Source organism: Lygodium microphyllum, chromosome 19 (genome assembly GCF_053477565.2).
Source record: "Lygodium microphyllum isolate KBCC chromosome 19, Lygodium_microphyllum_v1.1.10, whole genome shotgun sequence".
NCBI classification, from domain to species: domain Eukaryota; kingdom Viridiplantae; phylum Streptophyta; class Polypodiopsida; order Schizaeales; family Lygodiaceae; genus Lygodium; species Lygodium microphyllum.
The window spans coordinates 129,817,546-129,833,383 of record NC_141153.1 but is presented as its reverse complement, the minus strand read 5'-3'; positions in this window follow the sequence as shown (position 1 = coordinate 129,833,383).

The following is a 15,838-nucleotide window of genomic DNA, read 5'->3' as shown; positions in this document are numbered from 1 at the left end:
AAGAGGCAGTATGGATTGGACATGCTGTCCAAATATGGGATGACAGGCTGTAACTCTATTTCAGTTCCTTTGGAGCAAAATGTGAAGCTGAGCACAGATGCAGGTGAGCTTCTAGAAGACCCTACTATGTAAAGACGCATAGTAGGAAGTTTGATTTATATGACTATTACCAGGCTAGATTTGAGCTATGCTATTGGATTGGTAAGTCAGTTTATGCAGGCTCCAAGGAAACCACATTTGGATGCGGCTAGACGCATACTCAGGTATGTAAAGTCCACATTGCAGTATGGACTATTTTATGAGACTGGGGTTCAGATACAGTTGCATGGATACATTGATGCTAATTGGGCTGGTAGTATTTCTGATAGACGATCTACCAGTGGATATGTGTTCTCTTTTGGGAGTGCTGCAGTCACTTGGAGCAGCAAGAAATAGCCTACAATTGCCTTGTCGAGCACAGAGGCTGAGTACAGGGGTGCAGCAATGGCTGCATGTGAGGTAGCTTGGTTGCATAAGTTACTTTATGATATGCATCAGTCTACAGATGGGCCAGTTGTCATTTACTATGACAACATGAGTAGTATACACTTGGCAAATAACCCAGTCTATCATGCTAGAACAAAGCACATTGAGGTGCATTATCACTATGTGCGAGAGAGGGTTTTACTAGGTCTTATTGATCTAGTTTATGTCAGCACAGAGGATTAGGTAGCTGACATATTCACGAAGGCATTGGGCGCAGAGAAGTTGCGCAAGTTCAGAGACCTGCTTGGTGTGCAGGAATTGGGATTGAGCTCGAGGGGGAGTGTTGAGATATCGAGCTCCACTCGTGATACGCCAGGGTGACCGTTGTGTATTTATGTCACCGACTTGTCAGTTGCAGACGTGGTTGGTACACTGCCCATGAATAATAGCTACATGATAGCTATCCTTATCTACTCTAGTTCGTGGCTCAGTTAGTATGACACCTTAGTTAGTTGAGTTTGATTTGAGAACCATATATAGGGTTCTTCTATTTCTTTGTACTAGACTTCTTTTGGCTTACACAACTAAGAAGAGGAAAACTGTTTTCAGCCTCCACCTCTGTGTGTATTCTCCCATTGTGCAAGCAAGAAAGCTACAAGTGAGACTCCTTCCTTCTCTCCCACAATCTTGACAGTGAGATGCAAGGCAAATGTGTAGGTATGTGAATCTTAGGATGGATGCATAGGTTAGCATGTGTGAGTATATCTACCAATGTTGAAGTATGCAGGCTCGGTTAGTTTGACTCTAGGTTTTGTGTCAATTATCCTATATGAAACCTTTCATTTTCATATTTCCACCGATGACACCAATGAAATTTCACCATACCAAGTGTAGATACATCCATTCTTTGTTCTAATCAATTTGTACTTACATCCACAATATCACTTGACACAAGGTAATCATGAACTATACTCCTTTCATTCCATGTCTCTCTATAACGTCTCAATGTACCTCTCCAAACCCATGGTCTTATTCATCCTCCTTGAAGAATGAAAAATCTATACATCCTGTGTTACTTAATAACGCAAAGCATGCAAAATGATGCTAATTTTGTTCTTGCTTCTTGACTCTCCTACTCACATCCTCTAAGGTCTTTCAGAGGTGGATGTATAGCATTACCACATCCACTTCCTCTAAACTTGCTCATCCCTATGATGGGCCACAAATATCTAGCCAATTAGATCAAATACCCATATAATCATTAAATCATCAAACATGTGCATAAGCAACTATCCACCTGGATCAAGCATCCACGTCACAAATATCTTTTGACATGAATGACGACCCCAATTTCTCCCAGATGTCTCCTTGAATGCTTTCATCTTCTATCTCATTAAGAAACTCCTCATTCTAGATCCTCTATCCTTCTACAATTTACACTATTTGCCTCTTTCTCTTTATGATGTTTATGATCTCCTCATGAAATTTCTTCTTAGCTACTTCCCAAATTTTTGCAAGAGTGAACTCCCCTTTACCATTTAAAATTTGATCTTCAAGCACTCTCTTAAGTTGTGTAGCATTTTCAATGCCTTGAAAAAACTTATAGCCAAGTTTTTTCTTAGGTCACACGTCCTTCTTTTTCTCCTTTCTCTAGGCATAGTAGAAAACATAAAAACATGAGGAACCTTAGGAGATATAGTATCATTCTACACTCTAGACTTTTACATATGTCACCTTACCAAAGTAGTGATGATAGTGCCCTTTGTATCCTGCTAATCAGTCTTAATATCCATAGGTTGCAATCTATGTTTCAAGGGCTCTCCTAATTAGACTTGAAGTGCTAGATTTTCTACCTCTAAGAATAATTCTACCGTCTTGGTCTCTAAGGCCACTTAACCTACAACATCCATGTCATTAAACCTAAACTTAAAATCCTGCAGTAGCTCTATCACCAACAAGCCCTTGTTTGGCTTGTGCATCCATCCGCAAAAGTGACGCCTCACATCCATCCCAATATCTTCCAGGAAGTACTTTTCCTTCAAGGCTTTCTTGAAGGCAGGTCAAATAGGAATCACAACATAGAGCTTGTTGATGCATGGCTTTAGGGAAGAAGTTACTAGTTGTAAAAAGTATTGGCTCATCATATTCATAGGTACACCAAAGCATTCCATCTTTGATTCATAAAGCTTTAGACAACCTAAAATATTGTGACCTTCTCACATGATAAGAATAACTTCCTTTGAAATGTAATACTACACTTGATCTTCACTGGATTATAGATGGTTTGAAATTTATTTATGCCAATCTTGAAAAAGACATTGAGTACATGGAATGAGTGCATAGTCGGTATCAGCGTCGTTATCAGCGTCGCTATTTGTGTTGGTATCCAACTGATAGATATCGACGTAAATAGCGACGCTGATAACGACGCTTTGCGATACATTTTGCGACGCTAATAGTGACACTTGCAGTAAATTTGTGACGCTAATAGCGACGGTGATAGGGAAAAACAATGTGTATAATGCTCATGTAAATAAAGGAAAAGTGTACTTAAATCATAACACTGATACATGAAATAAATACATGATCGCATAATGAAAGCGATTGCTACAATCATGGCAGGATACTACTACTACATAGAAAATGTCCACACATTTCACGTGACCAAAAAAGAAGGGTATGTGAGCTCCAGGGATCCAAAGGTGAGCTATAGATCATCGCCATCCGAAACCTCGAAGAAGAAGAAGAAGAAGAAGAAGAAGAAGAAGAAGAAGAAGAGGGAGAGGGAGAGGGAGAAGAAGAGAGAGGGAGAAAGAGAGGAGTAGAAGAAGAGAAGATGAAGAAGAAGAGGAGGGAGAGAGAGAGAGAGAGAGAGAGAGAGAGAGAGAGACACTCTGAGGGTTCTCCTTCGTTTTGCCTCGTTAGAGGGTGACACACGTGTTTACCCCCCTCTATGTACAAGCCTAACCCCTCCCATCGCAGTAGAAGGAAGTCACCCCGCTTGCCATCTCTCCAACAAGATAAGGGGAGAAATAGAATACAATTTGAAGAATGGCCCCAAAACAGAGGATGACATGCACCAATGGGAATCCCATGTCCAACAATGGAGCCATTATTCTGGGAAATACCGTCAATTCGAATGCAATGTTGGGTATGGTTAAGCCATCTTCGAATACCCAGGTATTAATTGCCTTCTTCCCTATTCCTACGTCATAGGCTATATCATGTTGGTATGTGCAAATGTCTTGAACCTATTCCTATCATTATAATTTGGCATTTCGATTGTTCTTTTTAACCCAAATTAGTTGCATACTTTCTATTTGTTGATAGTGCAATTGCAAGGAGAAACTAGTCAAGGGTTGTGAACGGTATAGTCACTAAAAGAATGACACTAGAAGATTGTGCATGCGAGTGCTAAGTTAAAGCATAGTCAAGGTTTACAACTAGCATAATTGACAAAAGAGTATGATATTAAGATTTGAGAAATAGCAAGTTCTAGTTTAAAGTTTGGATACTTCAAAAGTACCTAGCCTAAGGGCCCAAATAACAAGGAACCCTAGATTCTAGTTCAATGCAAGGCCTGTTAGAGTCCAGTTTACCTAAACATATTCAATACATGGCAATAACTTCCTATTGCTTCATGGCTTGAGTAGGGGCTAGTACAAGAAATTAATCATGAGGGATTGGAACTGAGATGCCTTAAGATCCATATGTTAACTACGACTCCCACCAATCCAATTCAGGGTTGGGTTATCAAACAATGCAAGTGACCTATAGAAATTATGTCGTGTACAATGTTAAAACCCCTAGCATATGCCTTAGCCAAAAGAAGTGTGTGTTAAGTAAATTTTATGTAAAATCGCTCGTGATCCCAAGGGGGAGAGTAAATATGCGATGGAAAGTCGCAAAGATCGAGCATCAAACGGACTCTGTAAAAAAAAACAACTACACATCAGTCCACCATACAATAATACATTCTAATTAAACATGGTAACTACAAACAAGAAAGATGAGTGACTTATAGGGCCGCCATGTCCATACAATTGGTCAATCAATGTAGTGAGATCGTGCCTCTCAGCATATCGAGTCTCAAGGCCGGTGGGATTGCAATTTATAAAGGAGTGTTGCAAAGAAAACAAAATACAACAGTTAGAAATACGATTGTTAGTACAAAGAATATTGCAAAAAAATAAGCAACCTAAATATAAAAAAAACTTACAAAGTCCTCCAGATATATCGTGTGGCCGCCACTCCTAAGATGATGGACCACTCCGGCCTCTAGTCGTGCCCTCGTCACCTTGCGATGGTGTCTCCAACATCCTGGAGAACCTGTAGCCTCCTCCCTAAGTCGGCGCCAGTTGTTCGTATCTAGCCACTTGGGATTTGAAGTCCCACTCTTGAGTGCCTTGCGTATGTCCAATCATCTGTGTGACATATATGCATGCATACACTCCATCATCTAGCCCGTAGAAAACCTATCTGCTGCGTGGCTGGTATCTGAAACTCCTAATGCTAGAAGCTACTATTTAGTACTTGCTCCCCTCTCGTATGTTCTTCTAATGATCCAAGACATTATGCAGAAAAACTTGTTGGCACAACTCTCTCATACGAGCCATCACCTTCCTCCCCTCATCATTCATAATGATGGCTCATGACCTATCATGTACAAGGTAGGCATACCCCTCTGGAGTATGCCTAAGATGGGTCCTCTCCCACCTGCGACCACGCTCTTGGGCATATCCAGGAGACCCCTATACATTTGATGTACCTACGCGGGTAGTATCTATCAGAGTAGTACCCATAGAGGTGCCACCTGCGGATGGCTGAGCAAAAGCCAGAGTGAGTGGAATAGACGTCCCCACAGGTGCAACAAATCTTGGAGATGACACAACTCCAACAGAACGACGAAACGGAGATACCGCATCCATACCTCCACAGCAACCACTTGAGCCATGCTCTCTCGAACCACCACGAGAGTGAAGAGTAGCACCTATATCTTGAGCCAACTGCGGGCTCACTGCATCCGGATCTCTGCAGCATCCCCCTGAACCACTCTCTCCATCTTGCCCAAGTCTGGGGCATCGACCTTGTCTGCTAGAAACTGAAGCATCAGAGTGCGCCGAAGTAGATCTAATTGAGCAGCCTAACGGTGTTCGAGATAGCTCCTGGTTCGCCATATCTTTGAATCTCGCCATCTGTTCTAGAGACATATGCATGAAGATCTTCTGTAGCTCCTCGTCACTCATCATGATGATCTAAATATCCACAAAGATCACCTGCACAGAAAAAAAATGATGGTAGCATAATCAATATAAATCATACAAAGCATGGTAATATAAATCTTTAAAAAATGATCTTACTTAATAAGCATATCTTATATACCCTTATAAGTGATTCGTCAAGGAATTAAGTAGGTGGATGCTCCAAGTGGGAAGTATCCTATGGTCCCATGTCAATCTCCTGACACAACTCCGCATACACTGGAAGGTTGAAAAACATGTCACCACAAAAGGATGAGCCCACCTCATTCTCAAAGAATTCTTGGACTCCTGTATTTCCATCATTGTTACCCAATGCTAGCTCCTCTACATGCTCCAAGCTTTCGGTGGCCTCCACCCCTTGCAATATCGACCCCTCTATTTGTATATTGTCATCATCTATGCTCGAAACATCGCTTTGATCATATACTCTCGCACTTCAGGGAGCTGAAGGTATAACATACCACCATCAAGGTTGTTGGGGGTTTGGATAGAAAATTACATCTTCACAATCACGTACAAGAGAGATTTAACTATTGTGACATGTACCATGTCATAATACAATTTAAAAATACATGAGTTCATGCACCTGTTCACAATGGGCAGGCAACACAAACGTGTTGCGCAAATCCATCCATTTTTTTTTGGAATCTATTTTAAGAAATCCAGACGGACCTCGTCGAACTGTTGCTCCAACTCCTTCAAGTACCACTTTGAACCAATGCACATCTAATAGGATCACGGAGAAGCTACGGTAATCCACTGTGACAATACTTTGCAAGCTCCCAAAATACTCCATCTCATCTATAACCGTGTTTGGATCTGTTGCTCGTCATCGGCTCTCTTGCCTGAACCTTGCCATGATACCACAATCTGTTATGCAACGCATTTTGTCAATACGCTCCATGCGAAAATGTCGTCCGCGCGACCACACTGCACTATATATTTTGTATTGTACATTGAAACACTCAATTAGTTGTCGCATATAAAATATAGATATGATAAACCCTAAACACGTCATCACCTTTGGACTACATCCCCTCGAGAATTCCCACTCCTCGGTTGAGACCTTCGCCCCTTTGCGAGATGCTGCGGTCAAAGCTCCATGCAACCATCGTGTTGACATAAACCGCGGCATCTCCTCCATGCCCTCGGGATATCGAATCGATCGATGGTGCATACTACGTCAAAATTCAGATCGCGCTTCCTCTCGATCTTTCCTAGCTTGCTGGTACCTAGTGAGCCAAGTCTCCATAGAGGCATGGTGCAACATACAAAAGCTATTCACTTTCTTCTCCATTGCAGCATCCATTCTTTTTTCTATCCCATTTTCAACCACTACATCTCCGGTCAATCTATCATTGTTATTCAACGACGACCATAGCATACTGTTGTTTGAATCCACCATTGGTACCCATTGTGAAATATGCACTAGTGCCTCAGACACCAACCAACCCTCAGCCATGCTACCTTGTGGCTGAGCTCGTTGTCACACAAAGCCTTTCAAGGTTTTCATGAAGCACTCTAAGAAGAACATCCATCACATATGGACATGTCCAACAATCTCCACTTCATCTACAAGATATACAAGAAGGTGGATTTGTATCATGAGCATGCTGGTTCCCGCCTTGTGGATTCAATAGAGTATTTCTTAATCTCCTTCTATGAGATCCATTGCACTAAAGTTGACAATTTGTAATTTTCCCTGCATATTTCTGGAGTAAGGCACTACAACAGAAACGAGGCATAGACGCGTATGTTAGACGCGCAAAGTCGGGCGCGTCTATCATAGCGTCTATCACTGCGTGTAAATAGACGCGGATTGTGCGTCTATATATCCGCGCAAATAGACACTAATATAGATGCGCCAATAGACGCACAATTATTTAACCACCTAAAATTGCAATTCACATAATTAAAAAACCAAATTTAATAATTATTTAACCACCTGAAATTGATTCTTGAGCATGCACGTGTGCGCATGATAAAAACCATAGAATTAAGAAATATACACATTGAATCATTGAATTAAAAAAATAGAGTTAATGATTACTCGAAGTACCATTGGCATCCTCGAAGTGAGCAAGGACACAACAATCTTGGGTATTTATCTTTTCATCTTTACGTTGAGTTTGAAGATGTTTACCCTCACACCAAAGTGCATTGAATAATGTGCACTAGTCGTAAAAGATAAAAGATCAAACTAGACATGCTGGACCCTCACGAGGTGTTCAAATAACTAGATATGCTAGACCCTCACGAGGTGTCTGTAGCAAAATATACTGGGTAGATGAAAGAGCCCTTAAGCTACAGTACACTTACTTGGGCCTTAAAACAAAGATCAGCATTACTCCTACTCTAGACTTGGATAAAAGTGCCAGAGAAGACTCGAGCATTTTATGGCTCAAGAGTCAATCTATGAATGGAAAAACATCATGTCCACATCTAGGTTCTATCCCACCCTTCAAGTTCAAAAAGGGCATGGGGTTTGGAATTCTTGGCTTTTTTAAAGGCAAGCCAAAACCATTCAATAGTTTGATGGAAGGCCCTCCCTTTTTCTATTTTGAAAATGTTGAGAACGTTTCCAATTCAGAGTGGGAGACCATCAAACGGCATTTCAATGGCATAGATCCAGAGTTCACAAACTCTAGATTTTTTCAGCATGCTTTAGGCTGAGGTGGTTATGTTTATAACCTTCCAGTAGATGGAAGAAGGTTGATCCTTCCTCCTGCTCCCATGACAATCTTTGAGGTGCTTCAGAAAACAAAGAAGTATCGGCCCCCATGGGATGCGAGAGAGAAGCTGAATTGCATAAACACACGGGGTGCCCCTAGCACTATATGTGGATTGATTAAAAGAATATTTTCTTCCCACAAAGAAAGCTAGCAAGATACCTTCTTATCTTCAACATGAGATTGTCCTAGCATGCAAAATATGGAACTTGGTTTGGGTCAGCCCAAGCCAAGCTGCCCCACTTGAACCCCATGAGATTGAGCTGGTGCTTGGATATGATCGTGACCACACTTGAGGCTGCTCTACCCTTTCAGATCAGTATGATGCATTGGGCAACTCATTTCAGGTCAATACTATTGCGTACAGTCTTTCACCACTGAAAGAATTATATCCACAAGGTTTAACAGTTCTGTCCTTATTCCCGAGCCTTGGTGGGAAAGAAGTGGCATTGCACAAATTGGGTATAATTTTGAAGGCTATTGTTATTGTCGAGATCAATGATAAATGTAAAAACATAATAGCCAGCTGGTGGAACAAAACCTTCCCCACAGGCCGATTTCAAATGGAGGATGATGTTAGAGATCTTACTGATGATAAGTTGGCTGAGATTGTGGATGCAGTGGGAAAGATTGTGGATGCCAATTCATAGCATGAGTAAATTGATGTAAATCAGCTGGCTTGTGCATATGCAAGCTATTCCAATCATGTCAAGGTGCACTTATAGCTCACATTTCGTTGATTGATTGATGGATAATATGTCTTTCTCTATCTCTTTCGTATACACCTTCATTGCATTATCTTTCTCTTGCTAAAAACCATTCGTGCTTTATCCACCTATTGATACGTAAGTGGGATAATATGCAATTATAAGTGGGATGGTCTAGTAAGTCACTACATATATATGTGCCAATTGACTTGCCAATGTGTTATCTCTTATCCTCAAGCTTTGTTATATATGTCACCACATAGGTTAATTGATTCCCTAAATGTATGCATTGATTGGATAGGGCTTGATGATTGGATGTATGTATAAATCAAAGGTTGACTTGTGCATTTGCAATATGTCACCACATAGGTCAATTGATTCCCTAATTATGCATGCATTGATTCCTTAAATTGTTCCTGTACGTCTGTAAGCGTGTGTAACAGGAATTATCTGCACATATACATGCGCCATTACACGCGCTGACAGACACGCCACGAAAGTATAATTTTTTTTTAAAAAAGTTGTGGCTTTCTTTTCAAACCTGTGCTTTCCTGCATTTTTGCGTGTTTTCTGCAGTTCGAGCTCGACATCACTACTCCTGTCTATCTATCACTTCATGAAGACAATGAGGCAAGGAAGTAAGAGTAAAAAGAGGACAGGAGGAAAGAAGAGCCAAAGAGTAAAGAAGAAGAGCCAAACAGCAAGGAAGAGAACAAGATTGAAGCAACTTACCAAGCGAAGGGAGAAGGAGGACAAGGAGCTTGCAACCTAGCCCCCGCCACCTGTTGGAACAAGCAAAGAAGGCGAGTTCTTCTTCTCTCTCTCAATCTTGTTTGGTTTCTTTGTTTGTTTGTCTCTCTCTTCACATGTTGGATCTTGTCATCTATGGAGATTTTTTTGCTTTGTTTTTTAAACAAGTTTAAGAAGAAATGGTGTGACTGTGCGCGTCTGTCAGTGCGTTCAGATGACAATGTAGACGCGGCTGTAGATGCAAAAATAGACGTGCTGACAGACGCCCACAGAGACGCCCTGACAGACGAAGACAGAGACGCAAGTATAGACGCGCATAGAGACGCAGGTATAGATGATGTATATAATATGTTTTATCTACACAGGATAATATGATTTTTCTTGTGTAGATGTGGAATCCTGGATCCTCCAGCACCCCATTCAACAAGGAGCAATTCATGAGGGAGATGACCAATTATCTTGGTTACCCTCCCACTGCAGATGAGGTTTTCAGTGTGATGTCTGGGACACCTATCACATCTTTGCCTACACATGGATCAGCTGAGGTACATAGATCGGCCGAAGCACGTGCATCTCCAGAAGCACATGCATCTGTAGAAGCACGTGTATCGAGTGAGGCAGAGGGTAGTGCATGTCGAGGGAGGAGAGAGAGTGGTGCGGGAGGACAAGGGCTTTGTGGGGGTTGCCTAGGTGGTGGCTCTCGATCACCCTCATCGGAAAATGAGAGAGGTGAGCCTCCACAAATGTACTACTCTATCACTGATGTTGGTGGTATCTTGCATGACTTTGAGGGGAGGGAAGTGATAGCCTACTTGAGGAGTGTCGTGCATGCCACATACAAAGTTTACATGATTCCCTTCAAGCACCAAAAAATTGGTTTGTGGCAAGAGGTGCTATAGGCAGTACATAAAAGGTACCCTAATCCCGAGAATTCACGATTCTTAGATGATTGGGGATGGTCAAAGGTGAGAGACGCGCTTCATAACAAGAGGTCTCACCTTATGACGCACACCAAGGAGTCATTGCGGAGACAAGAGCAGGGGCGCCCTAGATATGGCCAACCACCGAATTTCCACCGCAAGGAGTGGAAAGAGGCGAAGAAGAGAGAAACGGAGAAAATGACAAGTTGCCAGCATGCAGAGGTGCGACGTATCCAGATGGCAACCATGGGATCGTCGCATTATGGGTCGGGTGGTAGGGAGTCATGGGAGGCTGAGTTTGTAAGTATTATTTGATTTCTTTTTTTGAATTAAATTTTGTAATTTGTTTCACTTCATTACGTAGTGTGTTTTAATACGTTGTATGTTCAAATTGTTTTGTAGTATCATATCGTTGGTAGGATGCCTACTCCTAGAGAGGTAGGCTACCATCAAGGTCATAACCGGGCATCCACTTGGCAAATTTCTACAAGGAGGGACTCATCACGGAGGAGCAATATAATCGCACCATGAGGATTCCACCACCCGAAGAGGTATGTTTTATTTTTTACATGAAAAGTATAGATAACTCTAATTTATTGTTTGTAATGTATTTATATACCTTAATCCTTTGTGTAGGTGAACCCTAATGCAGTTGAGGATAGCGAAGGGGAGACTAGCAGTAGCGGTGGCGGCAACGGCAGTGGCACAGGTAGCGGTGGTGGCAGCGATGATGATGCCTCTTCTGAGGAGATATAGAGGAGCCCCATGCATGCATGCCTCCCCTTGGCTTGTAATTTTCATTTTTGATATGTATTACTTTCAGCTAGTGCTTGCGACCATGACGTCACAAGCACTGGAACTCATAATGTAAAAATGTTTCATCTATATATATGAAATTTCGTGTGCTACATACATTGTTTTGTTTTCAGTATCCAATCTTCGAAATAATCTTTCTCTGTTTTCCCTAAGCATACAATTTGATGTTGATGGGGGGAAAAAAACCAGAGAGCATGTTGCTTGCAAAGCCATATGCTCTGTGGTTTTTTTTTCATACCTCTGTTTTGCGTGTCTATTAGCGCATCTAAATTGCATGATAAATGCGCATCTATTCTCGTCAAAAACTTTTAGAGTAAACACGGTTTTAGACGCATAGATACACGCTTGTATAGACACACAATATGAATATGCCCACTTTTTTATAAATATGATTATATATTTACATAGCGCGTTTATACGTGCGTCTATAGGTGCGTCAAAGTGTGTGTGCAACTCTGATCATAAGCGTGCTTTTAGACGCAATTTTGTAGACGCGAAAATAGACGCGCCCGACATTTTTTTTCACAATTCAAATATTGCGTCTACAAGCGCGTCTATGAACCCTTTTTGTTGTAGTGAGGCATCTTGCGATCGCGATCGGTAGTACAAACTACAACAAACGAGAAACCATTATGAACAACGACTACACTCCAAATAGCAAAATATGCAGGCCACTTACAATCCATTCGTAGTACAAACATGACATATCTTATGCCAATCATGGGATTTTAGCTCTAATAATTGGTCATCTTTAGAAAACGCAAACGTGAGAAAACGTATCATACCTATCAGAGTGTGGATAAACTTGACTATTTGCTTCACAATGCACTCTTCTTTAGTGGAAAAAACGCAAGGAGCACGAGGTAGATGCAAGTGACCATCAGCACTCGACTATGATCAAAGCACCTCCATCTTGCCTACCTCCTTCAAATCCATTCGTGCCCCTATAGTGTCTCTCTTTCTTGTAATGTGGTCTAATAGCAAGCTGCCCACATTCTTGAAAATATACGTGGGAACTAACGAGTGGTTGATCTGTAAGTGAGCCCAATCTGGCAACTTATAGAAAACTCAGAACTGTCACATTTCGTTTGGATGTGACTCCGTGTGGACCATTTTTAGCTCGTACCAACTTTGGGCATTCATACGTGTTGCAGGTCATCCAAGAAAACCTTCCCTGAGTTCATGACCCTTTGGCAAGAAAGCGGTGTGCCCTTGATATAGCATCTTCTTCATGGTTCCTGACCTTCAGGAGTCTAATTGTGACCCGCACAATGGACATGCATGATAACCTAAGGTAACCAGACCTGTTCCAATACCTCTATCCAGTGAATATAAACTTGAATGAGCAATGATAGATATTACCAACAAGAACGGAAGCCTACTTACTTGAGCACTCTTCGAAGCCCAGAAAGTCATTCGTCCACATGAGAATGGCTGGAATATTGGCGGACCGTCGACCATCGCGCTTGCTCATATCTTGCACGGTGACCCCCTCCTTCCACAAATCTTAAGCTCATCGACCAATGGACAAAGATACACGTCCATATTTTTGACTTTCTAGTGGCCGGGAACGAGTAAGCTAAGGATGAGATGTCCTTTCTTCATAAAAAGGCATGGAGGGATATTGTAGTTGACAAGGACTATAGGCCATACACTGTAAGAAGTTGAGCGCAGACTGGATGGGTGCCATCCATAGCAAGACCAAGGCAAAAATTCCTTGGCTTCCAGGCAAAACCTGCGAAGGTAGAGTCAATGTGGCTCCATGCGCGTGAATCCGTTGATATTCGTTGAACTCCATCTATGAATCTATCTTGCACATGCCACATTGTCAAGCTTGCTAGTATGCCGGATGTATGAAACATGTGGTTTATGTGGGGGATAAGCGGAAAGTATCTAAGAACTTTTTGAGGAATGGTTTGCCCTTGCAAGTCCTGTCGATACGTGTGAGCACCACACTTTGGACATGTCTCCATAGTCTCGTATTCTCCTCAAAACAGTATGCATCGTTGATACATGCATGGATGCTGTTGTAGTCTATGCCAAGCTTTCGTAAAACATGTCATGCATCATCACGAGACTCAGGCATGATATTTGTAAGTGGTAATATTTGATACTTCAGTAACTTGAAAAAAAATCATAAAACATCTTTAAAAAGCACAAATGTTTTTAATGATAATGCCAAAAAAAAATCAATGAAGCGTACGTACAAGGTACCTGAACAACTCGGTCACACTCGCATCGCTGTACCTGTATTTTGCTTACGCACTTAGGAGTGCAAGCAGTGTCTTCAGGCGAGATACTCGGCACCCATCATATAATGGTATGGATGCTTTCTTTCTAAGCGAATAAGAAGTCTCGACATCCATGGGTATCAATCCATCCAGCATAGCCTCCATCTCAGGCTCCAAGATTGTAGGTAAATCTGAAAGGCTAGCTGTCTCCTCTGGTATTGACGGTATAGATTGGGTAGTACCTTCCAAGTGGTGGATTGGCTCAGGCACTCCATGATCCATCGCACGCCCGTGAACACTTTTAACTGGCCGCAAAGGGTGCAATCCTCCTTGGGATCAGACAGCATCTCCCTGTATAGAAAATTTTCCAGTCACACCTAATGTTTTTGTATATGGTATTCAATTAGCTTGCGAATACAATGTATATTTGATATACACTTTTCTTACCCTTTGCTCGAAATTTGAGATCGTCTGATCAATGATCTCAGATTGAAACTCACCAAGGCATCGTACGTGTTCTATAGACAATCGACGTTTTCGTCTAATTTCTAGTTTACATTGAGAGCAAGGACATGGGACATGCTGATTAAGATACGCCTTGCGATCTTGAATATCATGAACTTCATCAATTTCCATTTTTTCTACGTTACAACAAACAATTTGTTTTTGTTATCATTATTTTTTTCTTTCTTAAATTGTTTGAGAAGGGATTTTTTCTCTTGTAACTCAGCAAAATTAACGTATGTAAAGTCTCCACCCACCCACAAATTAACGTATGTCGGAGTATTTCTCGTATTGTGGTATTGCACCAAACCTCATTGGACCTCGCCACCAATCTCTCTTTGTTTTTTATCCATTCATTCTCTCCTCTCCTTTCATCTCTCTCTCTTTTTCTCTTTCTTTATTAGGTTGTATGTTTATTCCCTCTCTCTCGTTCCTTCTTTCTTTTTCTCTTCCTCTCTCTCTCTCATTTCCTTTAACAAAAGATCTCTCTCTATCTCTACTACTACCACTACCACTACAATAAACAAGAAAAGAAGGAAAAAAAAACAACAACAATAGCAACTACTACTACTACAAGCAAGAAAAGAAGAAAAAAACTACGTCTACTACCACTACTACAACAACAACAACAAACAAGAAAACTAAACAACAATAAACAAGAAAACAAAAAAAAACTATTATTACTACTACTACTACTACAACAATAATAAACAAGAAAACCACTACTACTACTACAACCATGACTACGACGTCTACGACTACGACTACGACCACGACTACGACCATGACAAACCACTACCACTACCACTATAATAAACAAGAAAAGAAGAAAAAACAACAACAACAACAACAACTACTACTACTACTACTACAATTAAAACAAACAAGAAAAGAAGAAAAAACTACTACTACTACTACTACTACTACTACTACTACTACTACAAACAAGAAAATTAAACAACAATAAACAAGAAAAGAAAAGAAAAAACTACTACTACTACTACAACAAACAAGAAAACTACTAGTACTACTACTACAATCACGACTACGATGACTACGACCATGACTACGACTACCACAATAACTCTCTCTCTCTACCACTACCACTACCACTACAATAAACAAGAATAGAATAAAAATCAACAACAACAACAACAACAAATAAGAAAAGAAGAAAAAACTACTACTACTGCTAATACTACAACAACAACAAACAAGAAAACTAAACAACAGTAAACAAGAAAAGAAAAGAAAAAACTACTACTACTACTACAACAACAACAAACAAGAAAACCACTACTACCACTACTACTACCACTACAACAAAAAGGCTCCATAGATGTGCTTGTAGATGCAATATTTGAATTGTGTTTAAAAATGTCAGGCGCATTTATTACCGCGTCTATTAGTACGTTTACAATTTTGTGTCTACAAACGCGCTTATAGTGAAAACTA